Raw genomic sequence first — 13,423 nt, forward strand, 5'->3', positions numbered from 1 at the left:
TATAAATCCAATTATAACACAAAATGAATTAATCCAAAGCACACCATTCTGCAGCATGTTATAATGATATTCCATTCGGAAAACCTTCGTGCCATCGATTCCGTCACCTTATCAGATGAAGTGGGAATTGGCCGAGGTGTACCGAATAGAGTTTAATCTAAAAATATGATAATGGGTGACGCAACGTGATGTGATGTAGAATTTACATGTCAAGAACAAATTTTAAATTAATTCATAACAAACAATGTTTTAACAAAACTGTTCCATCTAGCCTATTCCCAAAAGTATGTACTGTGTGATTGTGGTGTCGAGAGGGGGGGGGGGATTGGTAAGTTTAAAAAGGTCCTATTATGAGCAAAACATTTCTCAAAATCTAATTTACATTATTAATAGAATTCAAACTGGTATATCAGGGCCGTAACTAGGGGTAAAAGATAGAGGAGGTGGGGGTTTGGGGGCCGCCGATTGAGGCCCCCAAAGACCGGTGGGTGCGGGGGGCGAAGCCCCCCGTAAAAAAATTGCTTCAAACGGCTCAATTTTGGACCATTTCCTTTATTTTGAGAATGCTTACCACTTTATTATATTACCTATTTATGTACTATTTTGGATAGATATGATCAAATAAATTTCAATCGTAATTCCCATTTTCAATATTGTCTGAAGGCTTAACGGTGATCGTCTAGCTTTGATCACCAGAGAACGCAAGATGGATCTTTCTGCTTAATGATAAATACGAAACTGACTTTTCCCAAGAAAAAGATAAAATTATTTAAGTCAATAGGGGGATCTGGGAAGATCGTACCCGTCGATTCATTCTGAATAGTTTTCACTGTACTAAATGCAGTTCTAAAATGATCGATCGCCGTAGTTCGAATTTCGCTATGGGACATGGGGACTGGTCCTTCGGATGAGACCGCATAAAGTTAACCGAAGCCCCGTGTCACAGCTGTGGCACGATAAAGATCCCTCTCTGCTCAAAGGCCCTGAACGCCGAGCATAGGTAATGGTGACACTCACTGGATAGCTGAAAAATTGCTCAGGTGGCTATAATCAAACAAATAAATGATCAATCTTGATCCAGCTGCTTGTGTTGTGTTTATTTCCCAAAAAAAAAAAAAAAGAAAATCTAGAGGAGGCAATTGCCTCCGTTGCCTCAATGGTAGTTACGACCCTGTATATAATGAATTAAGCATGTAAAATAAATATAAGAGGTTCTGAGTTATAGGTCACAGGGATAATTTCATACCCAATTTGATGAATACATGTAAATTATAGGCACGTAGCAACCGGGGGGGGGGGGGGGGGCTGCCCCCTTTTTTCCCAACATTACATGTACTATAAGAAAATGTCCATTGAAAAGATGGTTGCCCCCCCCCTTTTTACCACAGTATATACATTGCAAGGAAATATGGGAAAAAATTGGAAGTGAAAGTAATTTTGCCTTGAAAAAAAAGTGGCCACTACCCCCCCCCCCCCCCATTTCATTTTTTTTCCTTGTTAATTTTTTTAGGTTAGTAAAAAAAATTTTCTCAGGTTGCCCCCCCCCCCCCACTTTCAAAAACGATGCTACGTGCCTGAATTATATAGAATTATTTTGATTTTTTCCTTGGTAAGCCGCCCGTAGGATTGTGTATTTAGAGGCAAACACCTTAGTGCGGGTATTACTGTCTCATGACAGCATCTAGTATTGAATTATGTTTGACAACTGACCATATTATCCCCTTACATGTAAAACAGAAAAATAAAATGCTGAAATAAAACCGTCAGAGATGTATTGCTATTTTATAAGATTAAACATTTATTCAAGACAACAAACCCTGTGGTAAATTTATTACAAAGCTTAAGATGTTATAATCTGGCATTAGTTTAGGTTCGCCTTCACTTGCTCATTGGCTACACATTCTATATAATGTCTTTTCTGTAGTTATTGTGTCAGTAATCACACCTGTCAGAAAAAGCACTTTCCAAACTCATCATACACTTGGAATGTTTTCATGAGAGTTTGAAGGTCAAAGCCTACGTAATTCACTTGATCATTCACCATGTTCACTCTGAGGGGGATTCAACTGTTGCATCACAGCTCCATATAATTTATCTAAGCCAATAAATGTCACCACATAAATGGTACCCTCTCCCTCAGCATGCGCCGGGTTGGTAAGTCTCGTTTAAATCTGTCTGGTTGTAATGGTGCCTCCTCCTTTAACATTGGTCTGTATGGTACATGTCACATATCTGTCTGTTTTATTGTCACCACATAAATGGTGCCCTCTCTCTCAGCATCCGTACGCTGTACTGTCTCCACTCTCGCTGTGTGATCCACAATTCCTGAGTCGTGTCCAGACAAGCCAAGATGGCCGCTCCTTTCCAGCAAACCATGCGGGGATCCATGTCCTGAAAGAATCACAAGGAGATAATTAGTAACCTGTATATCATGGGTAACCCTACACAGCAGGTCATGAACAGAATAGGTCATTCACAACCAATTGTTTCATGGACTTTATATAACTTTACAAGAATCAAAGGAAAAGGTCAAACACACTGCCATCCTTTCATCCACATACAATATTGTGTGCAGTTTGAGTACTATGCTTTAGCTTACTCAGGACAACTAAACAAAGGACCCAGACTGGACCTATAGGTCGGATTGTTCTCAATCTACTTAAAATTAGGTGTTAGATCCGCTCGCATACTCGCTACACTAACATCTAACAACATCCCATTGAGGGTCACGCCAGAGGTCAAATTTGGAACATGCAGCTATATACTTATTGGCTTCAACAATAAACGACGATTTTGCAGACTACAATTTGATTGGTTGATAGAATTTGATCTCTGATGTGCCCTCAATGGGATGTTGTTAGATTTTAGTGTAGCAAGTATGCAAGTGGATCTAACATCTAATTTTAATCAGACTGGATTGTTCTTTGTTGTTTAAAGAGGACTTACCTTTGGTCTGGTGAAGACGTCCATGGTTTCCAGCATTAGTCGGTACTGCGGGGGCATCCCCACCCACACGCGGTACTGGAGCCACTGCTGGGCCCCCTCAAACATCATCCCTCCCCCCACCACCACGATACAGCTGTACATCTTCTTCTTAGTCTCATCATTGTCTGAAATGTAATCAGGGTCAATCATAAAAGAATGCTGGATCCTTCTTTGCTGTCTTTTAGAAACAAACAAGATTATTTGTAATGGGCTTTATTTTATTGAAAGACTAAACAACATGCACAATCTAATGATGTACTATAACAGTAATATTTTTTAAATTATCAGAAATACACAAAAGAGAAAATGAAATGAACATGAACTTCAAGATGAAAATTTTCAACTTTAACATAGGGAATAAAGATGTCCTCATATAAATATAACCCCTCCATCTCCCCCCCCCCCCTTTATGAAAAAAATACAAGCACACCATGCTGAATGAAGAAAAAAGAAAAATCCAAATTTAAAACAAGTAAAAATTGTTTTTCCTTCAATCCTTTAGTTTTAACTTGTTACAGATAATTTCTCCATACTGACCACATTTATCTATACTGTGAAGGATGGCCTGATCGACGCCCATCAGTTGTACAACAGGTTCTGACTCCGCCTCTAGCTCCTCCTCTATCTCTAAGCCCCGCCCACCTTTCTGTATGTCCGTAACCTGTAGAGATTCCGCGTTGTCGTTCGAGTCCTCGTCTATCTGAGGTTGAAAGGTCGAATCGTCAAACTGACCTATGTTGCTCTCATTGGCATCTTTGTTATCTGAGTTGTCTTTCTTTTTTGCCAGCTTTGTCTGAAAGAAAATGTTTGATAATTAAGAAATTAATAAATAACATGTTTCCTCTATCAATTGAACCTGTATTGGTTCCCTGTGATTTAAGACTAGATACACAGGTTGATAAAAATTTTAATCAAACTTATTGTGAATGTAGTGATATTGCATTTGGCTGTGTATTTGTTTTAGCATCGCGACTCTGTGAAGCGGCCAATCAAATGATCCATGCATATTTACATGTAATTACATTTTTCAGCGAGTATGCCCACGAGGATAAGTAAAGACGAAATCACCTGTGGGTTTCCGATGATGAGTTAGAATTGACTTACCTCCCTTGTAGTCATTTTGAGGTAGAATTCATCATGTGGGTCCTCAGGATCTCCCTCGCTCCTCTTCTGGACATGTGCCAAGTCTCCATGTAAGGTCAATAGGTCAGGGAAGAAGAGGCTCATGGGAGTGAGAATGACTTCCTCTCCGAGCCTGATGGGATACTTCACAATGTGCTGCTCTGGCTTCTTTATCAGGATGGAGTGTTCCTTTACTCCACTGTCATCCTACAAAATAACAACAGGATTGGTTTGTAAGGAATAATTTATCTTAAAAAATATTTTTGAAATTTATACATTTATTTTCAGCCTGCACTAGCATGCACATTGCTCTAATACAGGTTGGGGTAATTAATGATTTGAAAACTTTTTATGATTCAGTAATTGGTTTTACATTATAAATCAGCAGTCTGTATCTTATAAGTTGCTCTTGATCTCATCAGCATTAAATTTTCAAAAAGAATGTTAACTTTATAACAAGGTAGTTTTACAGTTCTATTGTATTCAGTTGACTTCTGGGTAAGGTGTGAGGTGTTGTCCTGCTTAACTGTGAGTCAACTCAACTGTCCTCACTAAGCCAGTGGTTTCCTTTTTCAGAGATTTTACAATAAATATTCAAGTTATGAAGTATGTCATTCAATAAAATACTTCCTTTAATTTTAACAATGGTCAAACCCTATTCAAATCAATGTATTTTATTTTTTAAAAACACCTATGGATATTGATGGATTTTCTTCGTATAATTATCCTAAGTACTTCCTTGAGCGACCTCTCCCCATGCTTTATTCCTGTTATCACTATTGCCAATGCACGCAGGATAACATTAGTCTCCATATTTTTTTTGCTGTAAATATTGTTTCCAACTCCCATCCCACCTCTACGTGTAAAGTAATGTAATATTTTTTTCACTTAAACAGTAAAACCTGTAGTTACATTCACTGGGGACAGAAGCCTGACCAACATAATATTTAAAGCATAGACCTGATCCAGAGAGCAGTAAATCTGACTGACAATATTTATATAACACTTAGGCCTGACTGACTAAATTATAACACACACCTGGTCCAGAGTGCAGTAAGTTTCCTTCATTTCCTGCAGCAGGAGACAGTCTACCGTATTCTGAGCGTCTAACTCCCTCAGGTTAATTCCTGATCTCTGGATCATGTGATGGAAACACCTAGTGATGTCACTTCCTCCAAAATCCATTGTCACCCTGAAATAAAACACTCTGTCATTTTCCATGAATATATTATGTAACTTGTGTGTTTTTCTGTTCTATTTACACATGTAGATAAGATCACATTTCTTCCATCTTGTGCACACCCTGACCTGTTCCATACCACTTCATCCTGAGATAAATTACTTGTACATAACACAATATTTTTCTAAGATAATCATTCTCTTTTATCTGGTCCCCTATTTAGTTATTCAATGGGATATTTTTCTTCTACATTGAATTGAGATACTTTACTTTTTATTTAAGGGTGCCGACTATAGTTTCCATTGCGCAATATTTCGCGCATCATGGTAAAATGAAGCGTATTTACTGTTTTAATGCAACTTTTTTTGCTTAATTATTAAAATTAAACAAAATTAAGAAATTATAGGTATTAAAATGTAATTACAATTTGATATAACTGATTTTTTAACCAATTTTGCAATTGATAGGTAGGTTGACGTTGTGCAGTGTGTTTTTGAGGTTATGATAATCTGTAGCTCTTAAAGAAACGGATAATAAAAATATTTTTAAAGAAAAAGTAATAAAAACACGCTCTGGAAAATTTAAAACATAGAAATTTGAGAATATCTCCAATAGTTTTATTATGTTTTCATGTGAATCCATGGTGTATGTCATATTTTGTAATACTCTATAACAATAGTAAAATTTGTTAATTTTTTGCATTTTGAGATGCACCCTCTGGTAACAAGACGGTAGAATTTTGTGTTTCTTACATATATTGTATAATATAGTATTACTCATCAAATATTATAGTTTGAACAAAATGTCTATTGTAGTATTTGTATAATTTGCTTTAAAGTGCTAAAAATTGGCATTTTCCTATATAATCCTATAGTAAATGTACCTGTATTTTGAGACAGTCCCTAAAAATACCTGGATGGTAGATTTTCCCAAACTTTGCATGTACACTGAAGTTAATGTAAGTTAAATATGGTATAAAAATGAAGAGTCTCGCTATTGTACTTTTCACACAATAAAACTATAGTCGCCCCCCTTAACATACTGTTTGTCTGCTTCCCTGTAATATATATATTTCTTTACTGGTTCCCTACCTTGTGTTCCTGTGAGATATTACATCTTCTACACAACACACACTGGTCCTCTTTACTGGTTCCATACCTTGTGTTCCTGTGAGATATTACATCTTCTACACAACACACACTGGTTCTCTTTACTGGTTCCATACCTTGTGTTCCTGTGAGATATTACATCTTCTACACAACACACACTGGTCCTCTTTACTGGTTCCATACCTTGTGTTCCTGTGAGATATTACATCTTCTACACAACACACATTGGTTCTCTTTACTGGTTCCCTACCTTGTAATTCTGTGAGATATTCCGTCTTCTACACAACACACATTGGTTCTCTTTACTGGTTCCCTACCTTGTGTTCCTGTGAGATATTCCATCTTCTACACTACACAAACTGGTTCTCTTTACTGGTTCCCTACCTTGTAATTCTGTGAGATATTCCGTCTTCTACACAACACACACTGGGTCTCTTTACTGGTTCCCTACCTTGTAATTCTGTGAGATATTCCGTCTTCTACACAACACACATTGGTTCTCTTTACTGGTTCCCTACCTTGTGTTCCTGTGAGATATTCCATCTTCTACACAACACACATTGGTTCTCTTTACTGGTTCCCTACCTTGTAATTCTGTGAGATATTCCATCTTCTACACAACACACATTGGTTCTCTTTACTGGTTCCCTACCTTGTAATTCTGTGAGATATTCCGTCTTCTACACAACACACATTGGTTCTCTTTACTGGTTCCCTACCTTGTGTTCCTGTGAGATATTCCATCTTCTACACAACACACATTGGTTCTCTTTACTGGTTCCCTACCTTGTGTTCCTGTGAGATATTCCATCTTCTACACAACACACATTGGTTCTCTTTACTGGTTCCCTACCTTGTGTTCCTGTGAGATATTCCGTCTTCTACACGACACAAACTGGTTCTCTTTACTGGTTCCCTACCTTGTAATTCTGTGAGATATTCCGTCTTCTACACGACACAAACTGGTTCTCTTTACTGGTTCCCTACCTTGTAATTCTGTGAGATATTCCGTCTTCTACACGACACACATTGGTTCTCTTTACTGGTTCCCTACCTTGTGTTCCTGTGAGATATTCCGTCTTCTACACAACACACACTGGTTCTCTTTACTGGTTCCCTACCTTGTAATTCTGTGAGATATTCCGTCTTCTACACTACACACACTGGGTCTCTTTACTGGTTCCCTACCTTGTAATTCTGTGAGATATTCCGTCTTCTACACAACACACATTGGTTCTCTTTACTGGTTCCCTACCTTGTGTTCCTGTGAGATATTCCATCTTCTACACAACACACATTGGTTCTCTTTACTGGTTCCCTACCTTGTAATTCTGTGAGATATTCCATCTTCTACACAACACACATTGGTTCTCTTTACTGGTTCCCTACCTTGTAATTCTGTGAGATATTCCGTCTTCTACACAACACACATTGGTTCTCTTTACTGGTTCCCTACCTTGTGTTCCTGTGAGATATTCCATCTTCTACACAACACACATTGGTTCTCTTTACTGGTTCCCTACCTTGTGTTCCTGTGAGATATTCCGTCTTCTACACGACACAAACTGGTTCTCTTTACTGGTTCCCTACCTTGTAATTCTGTGAGATATTCCGTCTTCTACACGACACAAACTGGTTCTCTTTACTGGTTCCCTACCTTGTAATTCTGTGAGATATTCCGTCTTCTACACGACACACATTGGTTCTCTTTACTGGTTCCCTACCTTGTGTTCCTGTGAGATATTCCGTCTTCTACACAACACACACTGGGTCTCTTTACTGGTTCCCTACCTTGTAATTCTGTGAGATATTCCGTCTTCTACACAACACACACTGGGTCTCTTTACTGGTTCCCTACCTTGTGTTCCTGTGAGATATTCCATCTTCTACACAACACACATTGGTTCTCTTTACTGGTTCCATACCTTGTGTTCCTGTGAGATATTCCGTCTTCTACACGACACAAACTGGTTCTCTTTACTGGTTCCATACCTTGTAATTCTGTGAGATATTCCGTCTTCTACACAACACACACTGGTTCTCTTTACTGGTTCCCTACCTTGTAATTCTGTGAGATATTCCGTCTTCTACACAACACACGCTGGTTCTCTTTACTGGTTCCCTACCTTGTAATTCTGTGAGATATTCCGTCTTCTACACAACACACATTGGTTCTCTTTACTGGTTCCCTACCTTGTAATTCTGTGAGATATTCCGTCTTCTACACGACACACCCTGGTTCTCTTTACTGGTTCCCTACCTTGTAATTGTGTGAGATATTCCGTCTTCTACACAACACACATTGGTTCTCTTTACTGGTTCCCTACCTTGTAATTGTGTGAGATATTACATCTTCTACACAACACACACTAGTTCTCTTTACTGGTTCCCTACCTTGTGTTCCTGTGAGATATTCCGTCTTCTACAAAACACACATTGGTTCTCTTTACTGGTTCCCTACCTTGTAATTGTGTGAGATATTACATCTTCTACACAACACACACTAGTTCTCTTTACTGGTTCCCTACCTTGTGTTCCTGTGAGATATTCCGTCTTCTACAAAACACACACTGGTTCTCTTTACTGGTTCCCTACCTTGTAATTCTGTGAGATATTCTGTCTTCTACACAACACACATTGGTTCTCTTTACTGGTTCCCTACCTTGTGTTCCTGTGAGATATTCCGTCTTCTACACAACATACACTGGTTTTCTGATCTCCAATGTCTACCACACAAGCACTGCTGACCCCTGACCCAAAGGTCGCACATACCGATTCCTAGGAGATAAACAGATTTATGTAACATGCCTGTAGCTTTTCCCAGTCATACATATCAGAAAGCTGGATTTGCTGATATTTCTCAAAAGTGTATAAGAGTAAGTTTACAATATTGCAGTGTTGTACATTCAGTGGTTAGTTTTCAATATTACAGTATTGTACATGCAGTGGTTGGTGACTTTTACTAACCTGGTGGAGGATGGCGCTGCCAAACCCCAGTCTGTCCAACAACAGGGTCATCAAGTGCTTAGTGTGTCTGTGACTGAATACGTCAGGAATTAACAGCATGGCCTTATACATCTGAAATATCAACATCAAAAATCAACATAAGAAATCAACAACATGGCCTTATACATCTGAAATCAACATCAGGAATCAACATGGACTTATACATCTAAGACATCAACATGATAACATCAAAAATCAGCAGCATGTCTTTATAAATCAACATCAGGAATCAACAGCATGGTTCTATACATCTGAAAATCAACATCAGAAATCAACATCAAGCATGGTGTTATAAATCAGAAACACAAACAGGTTTCAACAGCATGGCTTGATACATCTGAAATATAAACATCAGGAATCAACAACATGGCTTTACATCTCAAAAATCAACATCAGAAATCAACAACATGGCTTTATACATTTGGACATCAACCATATGAAACAACATACAATCAAGCAATCTAGACATTTTTGTAGCAACAGGATGTTAAAGATTGACCAAGTGAACTTTGAGTGGTATATCTAGGATTGTGTCTATTGAGTGGTATATCTAGGTGTGTCTATTGAGTGGTATATTTAGATGTGTCTGTTGAGTGGTATATCTAGATGTGTCTATTGAGTGGTATATCTAGGTGTGTCTATTGAGTGGTATATTTAGATGTGTCTGTTGAGTGGTATATTTAGATGTTTCTGTTGAGTGGTATATCTAGGATTGTGTCTATTGAGTGGTATATCCAGATGTGTCTATTGAGTGGTATATCTAGATGTTTCTGTTGAGTGGTATATCTAGATGTGTCTGTTGAGTGGTATATCTAGATGTTTCTGTTGAGTGGTATATCTAGATGTTTCTGTTGAGTGGTATATCTAGATGTGTCTGTTGAGTGGTATATCTAGATGTTTCTGTTGAGTGGTATATCTAGATGTGTCTGTTGAGTGGTATATCTAGATGTTTCTGTTGAGTGGTATATCTAAATGTTTCTGTTGAATGGTATATCTAGATTTTCCTTTTGAGTAGTATATCTAGATGTGTCTTTAGTTAAGTTTTATCTTGAGGTCTCTGAGTGGTATATCTAGATGTTTCTGTAGTTAAATTTTACCTTGAGGTCTTTGAGTGGTATATCTAGGTGTTTTTGTAGTTTTACCTTGAGGTCTTTGAGTGGTATATCTAGGTGTTTTTGTAGTTTCACCTTGAGATCTTTTAATTTTTACCTTGAGGTCTTTGAGTGGTATATCTAGGTGTTTTTGTAGTTTTACCTTGAGATCTTTGAGTGGTATATCTAGGTGTTTTTGTAGTTTCACCTTGAGATCTTTTAATTTTTACCTTGAGGTCTTTGAGTGGTATATCTAGGTGTTTTTGTAGTTTTATCTTGAGATCTTTGAGTGGTATATCTAGATGTTACTGTAGTTAAGTTTTACCTTGAGGTATTTGAGTGGTAAATCTAGATGTTACTGTAGTTAAGTTTTACCTTGAGTTCTTTGAGTGGTATTTGTAGATGTTTCTGTTGTTTTTTAAAGTTTTACCTTGAGGTCTTTGAGTGGTATATCTAAGTGTTTCTGTAGGGCTGTGGCCCAGATGGCCTCTATATCTGCCAGTACGGCTGTCAGGGTGCCTCCTGGACCATCATGAATGTTTAGCCTCCCCCGCCGCATTGGCCAGTGTAGATTGTAATTGTGTGCTGGGTTCACATACATGGCCTAATAAAAAGATTCTAATAGTCAAGTCCTGGCATGAAATATCTTATTATTGGTTTGTACCTTACAAGGATGGAAGAGGCAACATTTTGAAAAATCTTTTATACATTGTCAGATAGCTTTATTAATTGAGGTAACTACGGAAGTGAAAACAGCTATGAACTCTGACCTCTTGACCCACAATGAAGGAAGGCTGACTTTCAGTCCTTGTCCACATCTGTTGACATATGACCTCCGTCCTTTGACCTTTGACTCCATGGTTATAATTATATAACTACAGTGTAAGAAATTCAAGAAATAAAAAAATTTCGTGTGGTCAGGAAACCATTAACTAAAATACTTTTCTTCTTGTCTAAGTAGAACATGTACTGAATCAGATCATGTGCATGCATACATCTAATGCTTTTCCTTTGGCTAGAGTTAAGTCAGTGAATACACGTACCTGTTTAACTGATGAGGTCTGTCTGTATTCTCCTGTAGACATCGGTCTGGCCCCCACAGCCTCCTCTGCCTGTTTTAGTCCAACCTTGAACTGCGGCTTGGCCTCGGAATGCTGTTAATATGGATATAAAAGACTTGTGTTGAAATGAGGACTTCCCATATATACAGATATTGAGCAGTATTTTCAATTAAAATCATTTTCAGTTATACATGCAACTTGATTTAAAATAGAAGTTTATACATCTATGACAAGCAGTAATGAAAATGCATGCATGATCAAGTATTTTAACATCAGGCCAAAGTTATTTTATCTTTAGGTTTACGGATTCTTTCAACCAAAATGTCCATTGGGTGGTGACAAAATAAAAATAATTTGAAACTTCTTTCAAACAGAAATAATTCATAATCTTGTAAACTATATTTTATTAATTATCAAGTAACAGATTATCTCAACTTATTTTAGTGAAACCCTACAATGTTGCCTATTTCCTTTTATTAGCATGACCTTATGTCTACCAATATTTATTTTCTAAAACCTGAAAAAATTGGTCGGTGGATCTGTAAACTGAAAAATGTAAAAACTATGGCCTAACCAGAAGGAAAGAACCAAAATCGATTAAAATCACTTTATGTGACAGAGCTACTTACAACACATTCCGGTCTGAGTATGAGGGAGCCGGAGGTCCTGGTCTGTGAGATTCTCTTCCTGGCTATACCTGGGGGATGGTCACTGGCAGGGGTCGGAGGCTCGACCAATCCGCAGGTTCAAAGAACCTGGGTGAATGATGACAATAGTGGAGGTCTGAACGGGCTAATGTAATACAACAAAGCAAGCACTGTTAAAAATTTACAGACTACTGTAATCCAACTATTATTTACGTGATCTTTTATTCGAGATTCATCAATTTGAAATCAATCCGCAACAATTAATTTTCGTCTTTGAGGCAATGTTCTCTATAAATACTTATTAATAAGAAAAATGGATGGTTCGCAGCGATTATTATTCGCGAGTTAAAGAAAGTCACGAAACTAGCGGATATTTCTTGCATACGAATAAAAGTTGGTTTACATACCTATTTAAGTAATACATATAAAATTTACAGGTTAACTTCATAATCCTAAATATTTAAACCAAATCCTAAACATACATGTAACGTTTCCATGTTGACAATCCAGTAAAGAAAAATTTAACTCCAATGAAATGTCTTACTATGGCTTGGAAAAATCATTTAAAATATTCTGATATGTAAATAATTGATGTAAGAGATTCATTTTAGATATCTTGTCTCTGACTGGCACTGAAAGTTTAAGTAAATATTGAGTAAGTACGTGTATAAAAGGGTCGTTTTTATTCACACATTTACTAAATATAATTTACATTGACTTTCAATGCCTTTGTGTCTCTGGATCTAGTTAGGAACAGTCTAACAGTACCAGTATTGTTATTCTTGACAGGATACAGGATACGATAGGATACACGCATGATACGATAGAATACACGCATGATAGGATACAAGCATGATAGGACATTATAAAAATGTAAAGAATAACAATGTTGGTACTGTAGCTGTAGAACTGTGAACTATGGTTTTATATATGTATATGGTGTTTGACCATAACACAGTGGCTACAGATCCCTTAATGCTAAAAAGGCAGAGTTCTCAAGAGCTGACACCCAGCGATTTCTCACCCCCTACTTGTTGCAAATTCGCCGCCTACTTTAATTAGAACTCAAAAAATGTTTTTAACACTTAGGATTTTCTTTCATGAAGAAGTATACAACGTTTATTGTCGTAACACCACATAGAGATGATGACTGTTACTTTAAAGTATAATTGATCCCAATTTTCAATTGTTACCCAATGTCACATTTTTGCACACTTCTGAG

At 37.4% G+C, this 13,423-nt stretch overlaps 1 pseudogene; it reads right to left on the reverse strand.

Annotated features, from left to right (window-relative positions):
* Positions 1–2,155: 2,155 nt before the first annotated feature.
* On the reverse strand, positions 2,156–13,018 carry LOC134276373 (actin-related protein 8-like; annotated as a pseudogene).
* Between the last annotated feature and the right edge of the window lie 405 nt (positions 13,019–13,423).

Source organism: Saccostrea cucullata, unplaced genomic scaffold (assembly GCF_032062105.1).
Source record: "Saccostrea cucullata isolate Sc308-1 unplaced genomic scaffold, CSIRO_AGI_Scuc_v1 ctg6984, whole genome shotgun sequence".
NCBI classification, from domain to species: Eukaryota; Metazoa; Mollusca; class Bivalvia; order Ostreida; family Ostreidae; genus Saccostrea; species Saccostrea cuccullata.